Genomic DNA, 13,143 nt, shown 5'->3' with positions numbered 1-13,143 from the left:
TTGTGCTAACTAAAATAATTGTGTATCTGCAATGCCATGAAGTTTTCGGCTCTTGGCCTAAAAACCAGCCTCAAAGTCTGAAAAAAAGGCTCGAAGCCTGAAAAATAAACCAGGCTCGAAGCTTGAAAAATAAACCAGGCTCAAAGTCTGAAAACCAGGCTCGAAGCCTGAAAAATAAACCAGACTCAAAGTCTGAAAACCAGGCTCGAAGTCCGAAAACCAGACTCGAAGCCTGAAACCAGGCTCAAAGCCTGAAAAATAAACCAGGCTCGAATTCTAAAAACCAGGCTTGAAGCCTGAAACCAGGCTTGAAGCCTGAAAAACCAGCTCTAAGCCTACTTCATGTGGCAGTCAATCCAGGGTCCGATTCTCAGCTGGGTGGGAAGAAATCAGTCCTACTCAGTGTGAGTGATAGCAGAAATCTTCACTTTATTGAAAGCAGGCTCTAACTTATATAAACAGCAGCTTCAAAGCTAGCTCAGCAACAGTAGCTAAAAAATTACATTCTCATGTTCATCCTACTTGTGGTTCCTGCGATAAGCAAACTCCCTCACATTTTCCCGTCTTGTTTTTCCCCGAAGTTGTTTTCCACCGTTAACTATTAGCTGTTAGTTGAAAACAGCCTGACCTTGAGGGAGCAGAAAGCGGCCTGCTGTCTGCGCTGACTACGTGACAGCAACTGCTTTAACCATGGCTCTGACTCTGGTCTTGATTGTGCATTAAATTCATATAACTAGAACTCAGGCTGCCTTGCCCCAACGGGCCTAACATTATACCCCGGGATCCATGTCCATTCTCCCTTAACCATTCCTCCACAATTCCCCCGTTTTGTTTTTTCACAGTCAAGACTGAGTCAGTCAATTTATGTATTGCCTTCATAATACAACTATATACTATCTTAAGCAAAAGCAAAATAATCAATATCAGTCTTAACCCTTCTTTGATTAACATAGTCAACCAAGGTGACAACCCCCCAAAAGCTGATTTTAGCCAATTATCAAAAGGGTTATAACCCACCGTAATATTCTTAGCGTGAGCTTTTAAATATGCCAAAGCTTTGTGAACAGATTCACTATGATCAGAAAGATTAAAACAACACATGCCTTCAAAGTCTTGACATCCGTGCCCTTGTGCCAATAGCAAAAAATCAATAGCTGCACGATCTTGCAATAAGGCATGTCTAAGGTTTTTTTGGTCTGCCAACAATTTTTCAATAACATCAGTAGTAACATTAGCTTGCTGCTCCGACCAACACACTAATTTTTCTAACTCTTGCAAGGCCTGGGCTGCAGCTAACCCAAGTACAAATGCTGAAGCAAATACATTCGCCTTAATGGACCACAATTGAACTTTACCATCACAATCTCCTTTTAAGTTGTGGATGTCTCTTGTTTTCTGCAACTTCGTAATTTTTAACCATTCCTTCTGTCGAGGAGCAAACAAAGTTAGTTTCCCTAAATAACATGGCCCCCCAATTGGATTAGCTGGGATTCCCTGCCATGCTCGATCACCACATATTAAGAAGATGTTGTTAGGTAGGGCTTTAGCAGACCCATTGCTCCACAGAGTAGGCCCCTGAGGGGTCCCGCGTTCCCAACCAGTGTTACTCCCCCCATATATCAACCCAGATAAGTTGGTCATCCAAGTCCCACCAAATTGTCCTATGGCCAATCCACAATATCCTCCTTTTGGATCTACAAATAGACTATATGCACCTTCGAGGGAAACATCAGTCCACTGCTTAACCATATTTTTATATTGTTCCATTCCTCTTAGTCCTTGATATTTAGTCCCAAAGCTAAAACAAGTACGAGTCCAACTCCCATTCGTTATGTTTCCGATTGCTTGACTTCCCAGTAACTCCAACTCTTGTGGGTCCCAGGGAAGAGGGACTTTGAGCCGACTTAACAAGTCCGCGGCACAGTCCGATGTCACTTTGCTGGAACAGGAGGCGCTCCCGCTGACATATTTCTGGAAATCACTAGGATCAAAATCTGGTATTCCAACAAGGCAGGTGCGGAATGTATCACTCACCGACTGAAGACTCAGACAAAAGTCAACTTGGCCTGTCTGATTTGCCCATGTGACCCACATGTTCTGACGTGGATTCACTTGATTCAATGGCGATGTGTGAACTGTCACCATCAGGATTATTAGGAGTAACAGCCACTCTAGTCCATTTAGCGGGAACCCATATTGGACCTGTAGGTGTAAGCACAGACATATAACCCCTGCTTAAATGCTGCACTTTAGCTGGGCCCTGCCATATACCTGTTTGTGGATCTGTGTAAGTTACCCACATGCCGACAGTCTTTTGGATGTTTCCACCTTTCCTTGATGTAGTCGAGCTGGAGGTTCTTTCTCCTTCCCAAAGATATATAAATGATTTACAGTAAACAATACCTTAGACAACCGTTCCTGTGGGTCCTGTATGTCGGACATCTTACTTAAATATGATTTTAACACTTGATGAGTTTGTTCCACTATAGCCTGTCCTGTCGGTGAGTGTGATACCCCTGTAATGTGTTTCACTCCCCAGGTTTGGAAAAACTATCTCACCCGATGACTAACATACGCAGGGCCGTTATCAGTCTTAATGGTGCCTGGCACCCCCATAAGAGCAAAACATGCAGTGGCATGTCGGATTACATGCGTTACCCTTTCTCCTGCTTGAGCCATTGCCCATATATACTTACTGAATGTATCCACAGTTACATGAACATATTTAAGCCTTCCAAATTCAGAAATGTGAGTGACGTCCATCTGCCACAATTCTAATGGTCCCAGAACCCTGGGGTCGACTCCCAGACCTAATCCTGGGCCGTAGTGGCTACACTGCAGACAAGCCCTCACTATCGCTCGAGCATCCTCTATTGAAAGGCCAAAACTTCTCTTTAGGCCTCTGGCATTTTGATGAAAGGTGGCATGGGCTTCTCTTGCCTGACTGAATTTATTTACGGGCACTCCCAAAGCTACCAGCTTGTCCGCTCTAGCATTTCCTGCTCCTAAACCAATGTCATACTTATGACTTCTGATGTGTATTACACAATATGGAGATGTGCGCTGCCGGATAGCGGCCTGCATGGCTCTAAGTAGGTCAAAAAGGCGTCGATTGCGCACATCTTTAATGCGAGCATCTTCTATTCGCTGAGCAATTCCTGCAACATAAAAAGAGTCAGTTACAATATTCAACGGTTTGCACCACCACATTTCAAGGGCCCGAACAACCGCAAAAAGTTCTAAAGTCTGTAAAGAGTCCATTTCCGTGGCATGTAATAGCTGGTGTTTCCATTGTCCTGCCTCTTCCCAGACTATTACAGCCGGTTGAGATTTCTTTCCTGCATCTGTATACGCTGTAATGGCGTTTGACAAAGGTTGCTCACTTAGCTTAGGACGAATAATCCACTGTTGTTGTGTCATCCACACCAACACCTTAGATTTTAGGGACTGTATGTTTATTTTTTGGGCAGATGACAATAAACTAAGCCGTACAGGTTCTGATGTTGCTATGATCTATTCCAGATCTCTTCTTGCTATAGGCACATATATTGTTCCTGGCTCTTGGCCGCTCACCTGTAAAATTTGAGTGCGTCCCTTTCTAATAAGCATTGCTAAGCCCACAGTTTTTTGTTCAATTGTCCATTTAGGCTGTAACGTGGTGAATAGCCATTCCAGGACGATTAGCCTCTCTTTTTGTTTTTTACACTGTGTCAATGCACCAAGAAACTGTTCTTTGCCCTGCAAAATGGTCAAATCAATGGGGCAATCTGTATCACGACGATCGACTTGCCGAGTAGTAATGAGGTCAGAAATGTCAGCGATGGTTTGCAGTTGTTCTGCTGTCGGCTGTACTTTTGCCGACGAGTCTGTTCCCTTCAACAAGGGGCGCAGCGGTTCCAGTATGTCATTAGTGATTCCGACAATAGGGCGCAACCATTGCAAATCCCCCATTAATTTTTGTGCATCATTTACAGTTTTTATCTTGGTATGAATATGGAGCTTTTGCGGCCTAATATGAGTCTCCATAATACCCCAGCCCAAATACTGCCATGCTGGACGTCTTTGTACCTTTTCAGGAGCAATAGTCAGTCCCTGTACTTGTAATATGGTTTCTAGATCTCTCTCTTGATCTACAGTAAATGTCTCCTCCTGAGCAATGAGGATATCATCCATATAATGATACACAAGTGCATGGGGCCACTTATGTCGAATGGGTCGCAGGGCATTATCTACATACAGTTGACAAACTGTCGGACTATTTTTCATCCCTTGTGGCAGCACGGTCCACTCATATCTCTGTGCTGGACTCTCTCTATTCACTGTCGGTATCGTAAAAGCAAACCGCTGATGATCATCCGGATGTAATGCAATCGAGAAAAAATAGTCCTTCAAATCTATTATTAAGATAGCCCAATTTTCAGGCAACATCGCCGGATTCGGCATGCCAGGTTGTAGGGCCCCCATGTCCTGCATCTGATCATTGATGGCTCGCAAATCATGCAACAAGCGAAATTTCCCTGATTTCTTAGGTATAACAAAAATAGGAGTATTCCAAGGGCTCATAGATGGTTTAATATGACCCAATTGAAGTTGTTCCTGTACCAGGAGATTGGCCTGGTGTAGTCTTTCTCCTTTCAAGGGCCACTGCTCAATCCAGACGGGTGTGTTAGAATGCCACGTCAGATGGATTGGGAAAGACCACAGTCCAGCAGTGCCCAAGGCTAAAAAGGTCTATGTTCTGTTGTTAGGACTGCTCCAATTTGGGTGAGATATTCTCCACCAATCAGAGTATCCACTCCTTGTGAAAATGGCATTACTGTGACAAATAGTCCTGCTGTTTGGTGGTCAAGGTTAATCAAAATTCTGTCAATACTACGCATAACCGGAGAGGCGCCGCCGACACCCTCTACGCCCTAACAGATGGCTGTAAAGGCCAGGATTGAGGCCCTCTGTCTCGTAACACAATAGTAATGTCCGCGCCAGTGTCCAGCAAAGCTCGCAAGACAATTGAATTGGTCTGATAGCTAAAAGTTACCATAGTCATCGGGCGTCGATTCATTGGCAATGCTAACAGCACAATCCCACCAGAGGACCCAAATCCTTGATTTCCTCTCCATGGTGCCTCCGCTGCAGTATCTGCTAAAAGGTGAGGCACAGGCACAAGCTGGGCAATACGGCTACCTTTTGGAATGTGTACAGGAGGAAACAATGTATAAGCCACAATCTGTATTACCCCAGTATAGTCCACATCTATCACTCCGGGGACTATCAAGAGACTGTTAACAGCTGATGATGATCGTCCTAAAAGCAAAGCGCCACAGGGGCCCCCATTACATTGTAATGATCCTGTCAGAGTAGATGGTATCTTGACAGGTTCTCGTGCAATAAGAGTGGTATCTACTGCTGTAACCAGGTCAAATCCCAGGCTCCCCTTGGTTGCTGGGCTGCAGGCTGGAACGTTTGGTGAACATATTGTGCTGGAGCCGCTACTGTTGTCGTTGCGCGGCGGCCTGTCGCTCTCACTCGTCCGTTTCCCGATTGACACGCACCGGTCATATGAGAATTATTTTGACAGGTCTCACACCGTATTCTAGTTTTACAATTCCTTTTGTAGTGACCCTCTTTACCACAGCAAAAACATTTAATCCGTTTTTCCTCTCCTTTACTTGCCCCAGTATTGGATCTTAAGGGGGCTAACGCCGCTGCAAATGCACTTTCCTGAGCTGCGGCTAAATCTTTTCCCATATTCTCAATTTTTTCCCCCATGCGCGACAATACCTCTACCAACATAGCTTGATCCCCAGCAGGAACTCGTGACATTCACTCCAGCATATCCTCTACCGAGGCACTGATTGACAAGGTAACCAGCACCCCTTTGGTTTGTGCATTGCTATTTTCAAGGAGACATTGTTTTAACAGTGGTCCTTTAAGGTAAACAGGGACCCCAGCTTTGTTTAGAGCTTCAGTCACTCGGTCTACAAACGGCCCAAAAGCCTCGTTCCTTCCTTGTCGTATACTCAGATAAGAAGGTACAGGAGCGGACTCACGTACCTGATCTAAAGCAAGACAGGCAGTTCGCATACTTTCTCAATTGACCTCGGGTCCCATATGTAGTTGCATTTCTACAGTGGCAAAAGGTCTTATTCCCATTAATTGTTCCGAGATGACCCAAAAAGAGGATCATTTTGTTGTCTGGGAATAGCCTGACTGGCATGACATTGCTGTTGCCAATAAGCCTGCCATAATGATTGTTGAGACTAAGTATTAACCTCATGATAGTTTTTATATCCTCCGGGAGTAATATCCCGGTGCCCCAAATATAATTTAGCATTTGTTTGGCAGGTTCACTGTGAATACCTCCTTCGTTAACTGTAGCTTGCAATTGGGTGAGCAATTTCCAATTTAAGGGGTGATAATCATCATTCACATTCCCCATTGTATCTCTCATATACAATGCTGGACAAGTCAAAGTGGCAGCAGCTTCATAATCCCCTTCTCCACTAGCCTGCTCAGCCACACGCCGCCAGTCAACACCATAATAACGCACTCGAATAATCTTTTTGACCCCACTCCACTCCTTTGAAGGAACACATAGAGCTGAAGATTCAGGCAATTCCTTTTTCTCAGCAGATTCTCTTTTCCCCTGCACCGTTTCCCACTGTTGTTAAGGGAGCGGCCGAACTGGAGAGCAGATCGGGGGGGGGGGCGCTTGGGATACAACATGAACCAGGGACTGACTCAGAAGTCGAGGCTGCTGAAACCGCAGTCGCAGTTGCTGTCCCACGAACTGCAACAGGTTTGCCAGAAAAGGGAGGAGAGACAAAATCAGTTCTGATACCGAGCGGTCCAGCTGTCGACTCGACTGCAGTCTCAGGCATATCAAGCCACTGAGTCACAGCAGCAGTAAAATCCTTTTCCAGCTTATACTTTTTCAAACAGTTACTTCTCTCCACTGTTTCATCAGTTTCCGAGCAGTCTTATCTTCGTCTATAACCAAGTCCCAAAGAAAAGTCCCATATGCTCTCCACTCCTCCTCATAAAAATATTTCTCAGAGTCTTTAAAAAAGCCTTTACAATTACCATGTACAAGTAGACCAGATAAATTGGTCAGTTTTAATTCCACCCCCCGCTTTTCTAAAAAGCGATGTAAAAGTGAGAGTGCTACCTCCTTATTCATGTTGCCGATTTCTCGTCTCACCACAACCTGTAGTCACTCCCCCGGGTACAGCAACCTCTGCTTGGGATCCAGGAGGCTTCCACCTCCGACAACTGCCTCTGCCTCTGGATTTTCAGGTCTCAGCTCCCCGCAGACAGGCTATTTACCAGATAACACCCAGTGAGTGTCCCTGCTCGGGCGCCATTTGAAGCGAAGTTTTCGGCTCTTGGCCTAAAAACCAGACTCGAAGTCTGAAAACCAGGCTTGAAGCCTGAAACCAGGCTCGAAGCCTGAAAAATAAACCAGACTCAAAGTCTGAAAACCAGGCTCGAAGCCTGAAACCAGGCTCAAAGCCTGAAAAATAAACCAGGCTCGAATTCTAAAAACCAGGCTTGAAGCCTGAAACCAGGCTCGAAGCCTGAAAAACCAGCTCTAAGCCTACTTCATGTGGCAATCAACCCAGGGTCTGATTCTCAGTTGGATGGGAAGAAATCAGTCCTACTCAATGTGAGTGATAGCAGAAATCTTCTTCTTATTGAAAGCAGGCTCTAACTTATATACATAGCAGCTTCAAAGCTAGCTCAGCAACAGCAGCTAATAGATTACATTCTCATGTTCATCCTACTTGCGGTTTCTGCGATAAGCAAACTCCCTCACATTTTCCCATCTTGTTTTTCCCCGAAGTTGTTTTCCACCGTTAACTATTAGCTGTTAGCTGAAAACGGCCCGACCTTGAGGGAGCAGAAAGTGGCCTGCTGTCTGTACTGACTATGTGACAGCAACTGCTTTAACCATGGCTCTGACTCTGGTCTTGATTGTGCATTAAATCCATATAACTAGAACTCAGGCTGCCTTGCCCACATGGACCTAACATTATATCCCGGGATCCATGTCCATTCTCCCTTAATCATTCCTCCATAATTCAACCGTTTTGTTTTTGCACAGTCAAGACTGAGTCAGTCAATTTATGTACTGCCTTCATAATACAACTATATACTATCTTAAACATTATAAGCAAAAGCAAAGGATATCGAGGATCAGAAGCCCACTACATCCCAACAGAAAAACAAATACTAGCAACATATAAGGGACTTCGAGTTTCTTCAAAATTCATTGGCACAGAGACTTACCTCCTCTTGGCACCACATCTGTCTGTGCTACACAGGATGTTCAAAGGGAAATCCCCTTCTAAGCATCATGCAACCAGCGCTACATGGAGTAAGTGGATGGCGATTACACAGCGATGTTGGTTGGGGAAATCTAACCTCCCAGGAATCCTGATAAAGATCACGGACTGACCAGAAGGCAGGGATTTTGGACCACTGCCAGAGGAAGTAACTCGTGCCCAAGAGGCATCACCATATAATGAACTATCAGAAGATGATAGCTATGCTTTGTTTACTGATAGATCCTGCTGCGTGGTAGGAAATCATCATAAGTGGAAAGCTGCTGTGTAGAATCCCACACGACGAGTTGTTGAGGCCACTGAAAGAGAAGGTGAGTCGAGTCAGCTTGCTGAAGTGAAAGTCATACAACTAGCTCTATAGATTGCAGAATGAGAGAAGTGGCCAGTACTCTATCTTTATACTGACTCCTGGATGGTGGCTAAGGGTAAATCCATCTGGGCTGCTGCATTGTGGTAAGACATTGCCGCTCGGATAGAAAACATGACTCCGAAAGTACGTCATGTAGATGCTCATGTGTCCAAAAGCCGTGCCAATGAAGAACAATGGAGCAAGCAACAGGTAGACAAAGCTGCCAAAATTGAAGTAGCTCAAGTAGACCTAGACTGGGAGCATAAAGGTGAGCAATTTATAGCTCGATGGGCCCATGAAACATCAGGACATCTGGGAAGAGATGCAATATATAGATGGACGTGTGATCGATGGGTGGACTTGACCATGGTAGCCATTACACAGGTCACTCAGGAATGTGAAACGTGCTGCAATCAAGCGAGCCACAGGAATCAAGTCTCTCTGAAACAGAGGTCGATGACTGGGTTTTCAATATGGTGAGGCCTGGCAAATTGACTATGTTGGACCACTACCACGAACACACCAAGGCAAGCGTTATAAACTCACCGTGGTGGAAGCAACTACTGGCTGGTTGGAAACATACCCTGTAAACCATGCTATTGCCCGAAATATTGTCTTGGGTCTTGAAAGTCAAGTCTTGTGGCGACATGGTACTCCAGAAAGAATTGAATCAGACAATGAGACTCATTTTCAAAATAATCTCATAAACTCCTGGGCAAAGAAATATGGCATTGAGTGGATATACCACATCCCGTATCACCCACAAGTCTCTGGAAAGATTGAAAGATATAACGGATTACTTAAGACCATGTTAAGAGCACTGGGCAATGGGGCATGGAAGCAGTGGGATAAAAATTGAGCAGAAGTCACTTGGCTGGTTAACAGCAGAGGTTCAACTAACCGTCCTGGTCCTGCCCAAACAAAACCCACTACATACTGTGGGAGGAGACAAGGTCCCTGTAGTGCACCCAGGGAAATGTCTGGGGAAGGCAGTATGGGTTGCACCTCCCATGGGAAAGGGCAAACCCATTTGTGGGATTGTCTTTTTTCAAGGGTCTGGGTGTACTTGGTGAGTAATGAGAAAGGATGGGGAAACTCGATGTGTACCTCAAGGAGACTTAACCTTGTCGGAAAAATAACCTCTGATGTGAGTTATCTGTTGTAGATGATGAGATATGAACTTCACAAGAAAACCGGACAAGTGGAAGAAAACCAAGCCAGTGCTGGTGCCCAACACTGAACACACTGTTTCCTCTGGCCTGGATATCCATCTTGATGGATGAGACAGAAGTTATGGCCTTCTCCAGTGAACATCTACAGAGGATGAAAGATATAAGAATGTTGTATATTTGATGAAAGATGCAAGAGGGAATACAGGAATGATGTTTGTCTGTTGAAGAGTGGGGGTACTGGTTAATGAGAGTATATAAGAATGTATATGGGTTGTTAAGATGGTTTGTCTGAGCATGACATAAATGGTATGGAATAAGGAGTGGAGACTGTAGTGCGTCTGGGATGTTAGTGATTTTCCACAGTAGTTCTTGCAGTGCTGTGCTTACTGTTGATATCAATATTATGACTACTGCTTGCACAGCATTAGGGCTGTCCCTCCAGCATTCCTTCCTACACCTTCACCAATAGGTGTGGGAGAGCACAATCTTGGGAGGGACCAGGGCAAGAACATCTGACCCAGGTTGACCAAGGAGATATTCCATACCATATGACCTCAGCTCATGAATATAAACTGGGGGAGAGGAGTAGGAAGGGGAGGCGAGATTCATTTCTGGCCTTCCCAAAGCAACCACTACGCGTACTGAAGCCCTGCTTCTCGGGAGGTGGCCGGACATCTCTGCGGATGGGAAGTAGAGAGTAACAGCTTTATCTGCTTTTGCTTTGCTTCCTGCGCGCGTGGCTTTGCCGCTTCTATATTAAACTGCTTTGACCTCAACCCATGAGACTCTCATCTTATTTTCTCCCCTTTCCTGGCATTCTGAGGAAGTGGGGGTTAGAGCCGTGTAGTTGACACCTGGCATCCAGACAGGGTCAAACTACCACAAACTACTTTCCTATGGGAGCTATCTCCAACACCGCGCACTTGGCCTGCTCAAATTCCATTTGAAATAAAGCCTGCTGGTACATGTTATGCCAGTTCCTTTGGGAGCTACCAGAAAGCAGATATGCAGATATCGCCTATAGTGGTAAGTATGTCCCCATGTAGCCTATGAGCCACCATTGTTCCATTTTTGTAGCTGTTTTTATTTTGGAGATATCTCCAATCCCGGGCACTTAGCCTGGTAAACTCTCATTAAAAAATACAAGCTGCAGGTAGAAGTTACATCAGTTCCTCTGGGAGCTACCAGAAAGCAGGTATGCAGACCTCGCCTACAGTGGTTCGTAGGTCCCCATGTAGCCTATCAGCTAGCACTGTCCCACCTTTGCAGCTGCTTTCCTGTGTGAGCTATCTCCAATCCCACGCACTTGTCCTGCTCTGCTCCCAGTGAATGTACCGACTACCTATAGACGTTACGTAACTGCGTCTGGCAAGAACAAGAAAGCAGGTATGAATACCCGAGAAACTGTAGTACGTAGGACCTCGTGTAGGCTATCAACTAGCACTGTGTCACGTTTGGAGCTGCTTTCCTGGTTGAGCTATCTCTTTCCTGCACACTTGGCCTGCTCAGGTCCCATTGAAAATACAGGCTGCCGGTAGAAGTTAAATCTCTTCCTCTGGGAGCTACAAAAAAGCAAGTGCATAGACCCCATCTACAGTGGTTCGTAGGTCCCCGTGTAGCCTATCAGCCAGCACTGTGCCAGCTTTGCAGCTGCTTCATTTGGGAACTATCTCCAATCCCGGGTGTTGAGGGATCCGCAATCCTGAAAAACTTATCTACACAGGAATGCAGATAAGCAGGCACTTGTTTATTATGCAGTGCTGGGAAAAAAACAGGGATAGTTACTCCATATGTACTTCCTTGTCAGTTACCATTTTCAGGGTTTTTATATAGCTCAAACAAAGGAATCACATTTGTGAACACAAGCATGCATAAAATATCCATCTATCAACTTACCCCTTCACCTTGATTGGTTCCCAAAAAACACAAAACTTTAAAAAATCAGTCACTGGTAAAAGAAAAGATATCAGTCCCTTTGTTTTAGTAACAACTAAGGTAACAGCCAAGGTAACTTAACAAATACATTCACCAGGGTCTTGTAGCTAAGGTAACAGGTCCCCATCAGGTGTGGTATGCAACACTTGCAGTTTGATCCTTATGTGATTCAAATGAATACTTACTTAATCAATAGGTTTTTGAATTATTTGAAAGTACCTAGCTGACTGATTGAACTATTACAAGGTGATTGACAAGTGCTTAACTACTTATTGTGATGATAAGTTGTTAACTAAAGTAATTGTGTATTGGCAACATGCGCACTTGACCTGCTTCAATCCATTGAAAATACAGCCTACTGGAAGAAGTTAGCCACTGCGTCTGGGAGCAGGTACGCTGACTCCACCTACAGTGGTACTTATGTCCCAGTGTAGCCTATCAGCCAGCACAGTGGCACCTTTGCAGCTGCTTTCTTTTTGGAGCTATTTCCAATCCCGCGCACTTGGCCTGCTCAATTCCAATTTCAAAAAAATACAGGTTACCGGTAGAACTTACGTCACTGCTGGAGGGAAATACAAGAATGCAGGTAAGCAGACCCCACCTACAGTGGTACTTAGGTCCCCGTGTAGCCTATCAGCCAGTACTGTGCCACTATTGCAGCTCCTTTCGTCTCGGAGCTATCTTCAATTCCTCGTACTTCACCTTCTCAGTTCCCATTGAAAATACAGGCTGCTGGTAGATGTTACGCCACTGCCTCTGGGAGCTACAAGAAAGACAGTACGCAGACACCACCTACAGAGGTACGTGGGTCTTCGTGTACCCTATTGTGGGGAGTTTTGTAGAGACTTGGCTAGAGAAAAGAGGACATGATAGAATACAGCTGGTTAGGCAGTAAGCACTAAGCAATAAGCTACTGGACTCCTGCTCAAGGCCGTGAGAGCAAGAGAGTGGTATGATAACAGGATGAGAAAATCAGGAGCCTGCTTTGGGTTGAGCAGCCACAAGCATCCGAAGTATGTTGAAATGGGGGGGGGGGGGGGTTGTACGTAATTGTGAACCAATGATGAGCTTAGCTTTTGCAATATGTATGAGCCTGATTATTGTATCTATAAAAGAGCTGTATCTTTGCAAATAAAGTTGAGACTTGTTGCACTACAGGGTGGGCTTGTCTCCCGTCGTCTTCAGCAAATGGTGACCCCGACGTGATACACGAAGGACGTGATATACCGACTGGGCGCCACGGCGGAGCGACAAAGGGGTTCGGGTCCTATGCAGCAAGGACGGCAATAAGCGTGAAAATTGGGAACACGCCGTGCCCTGGGTGACCATATAGACGAGCCCGGCC

The sequence above is a fragment of the Colius striatus genome, chromosome W, assembly GCF_028858725.1.
Source record: "Colius striatus isolate bColStr4 chromosome W, bColStr4.1.hap1, whole genome shotgun sequence".
Taxonomy (NCBI): domain Eukaryota; kingdom Metazoa; phylum Chordata; class Aves; order Coliiformes; family Coliidae; genus Colius; species Colius striatus.
This window is presented reverse-complemented; position numbering follows the sequence as displayed.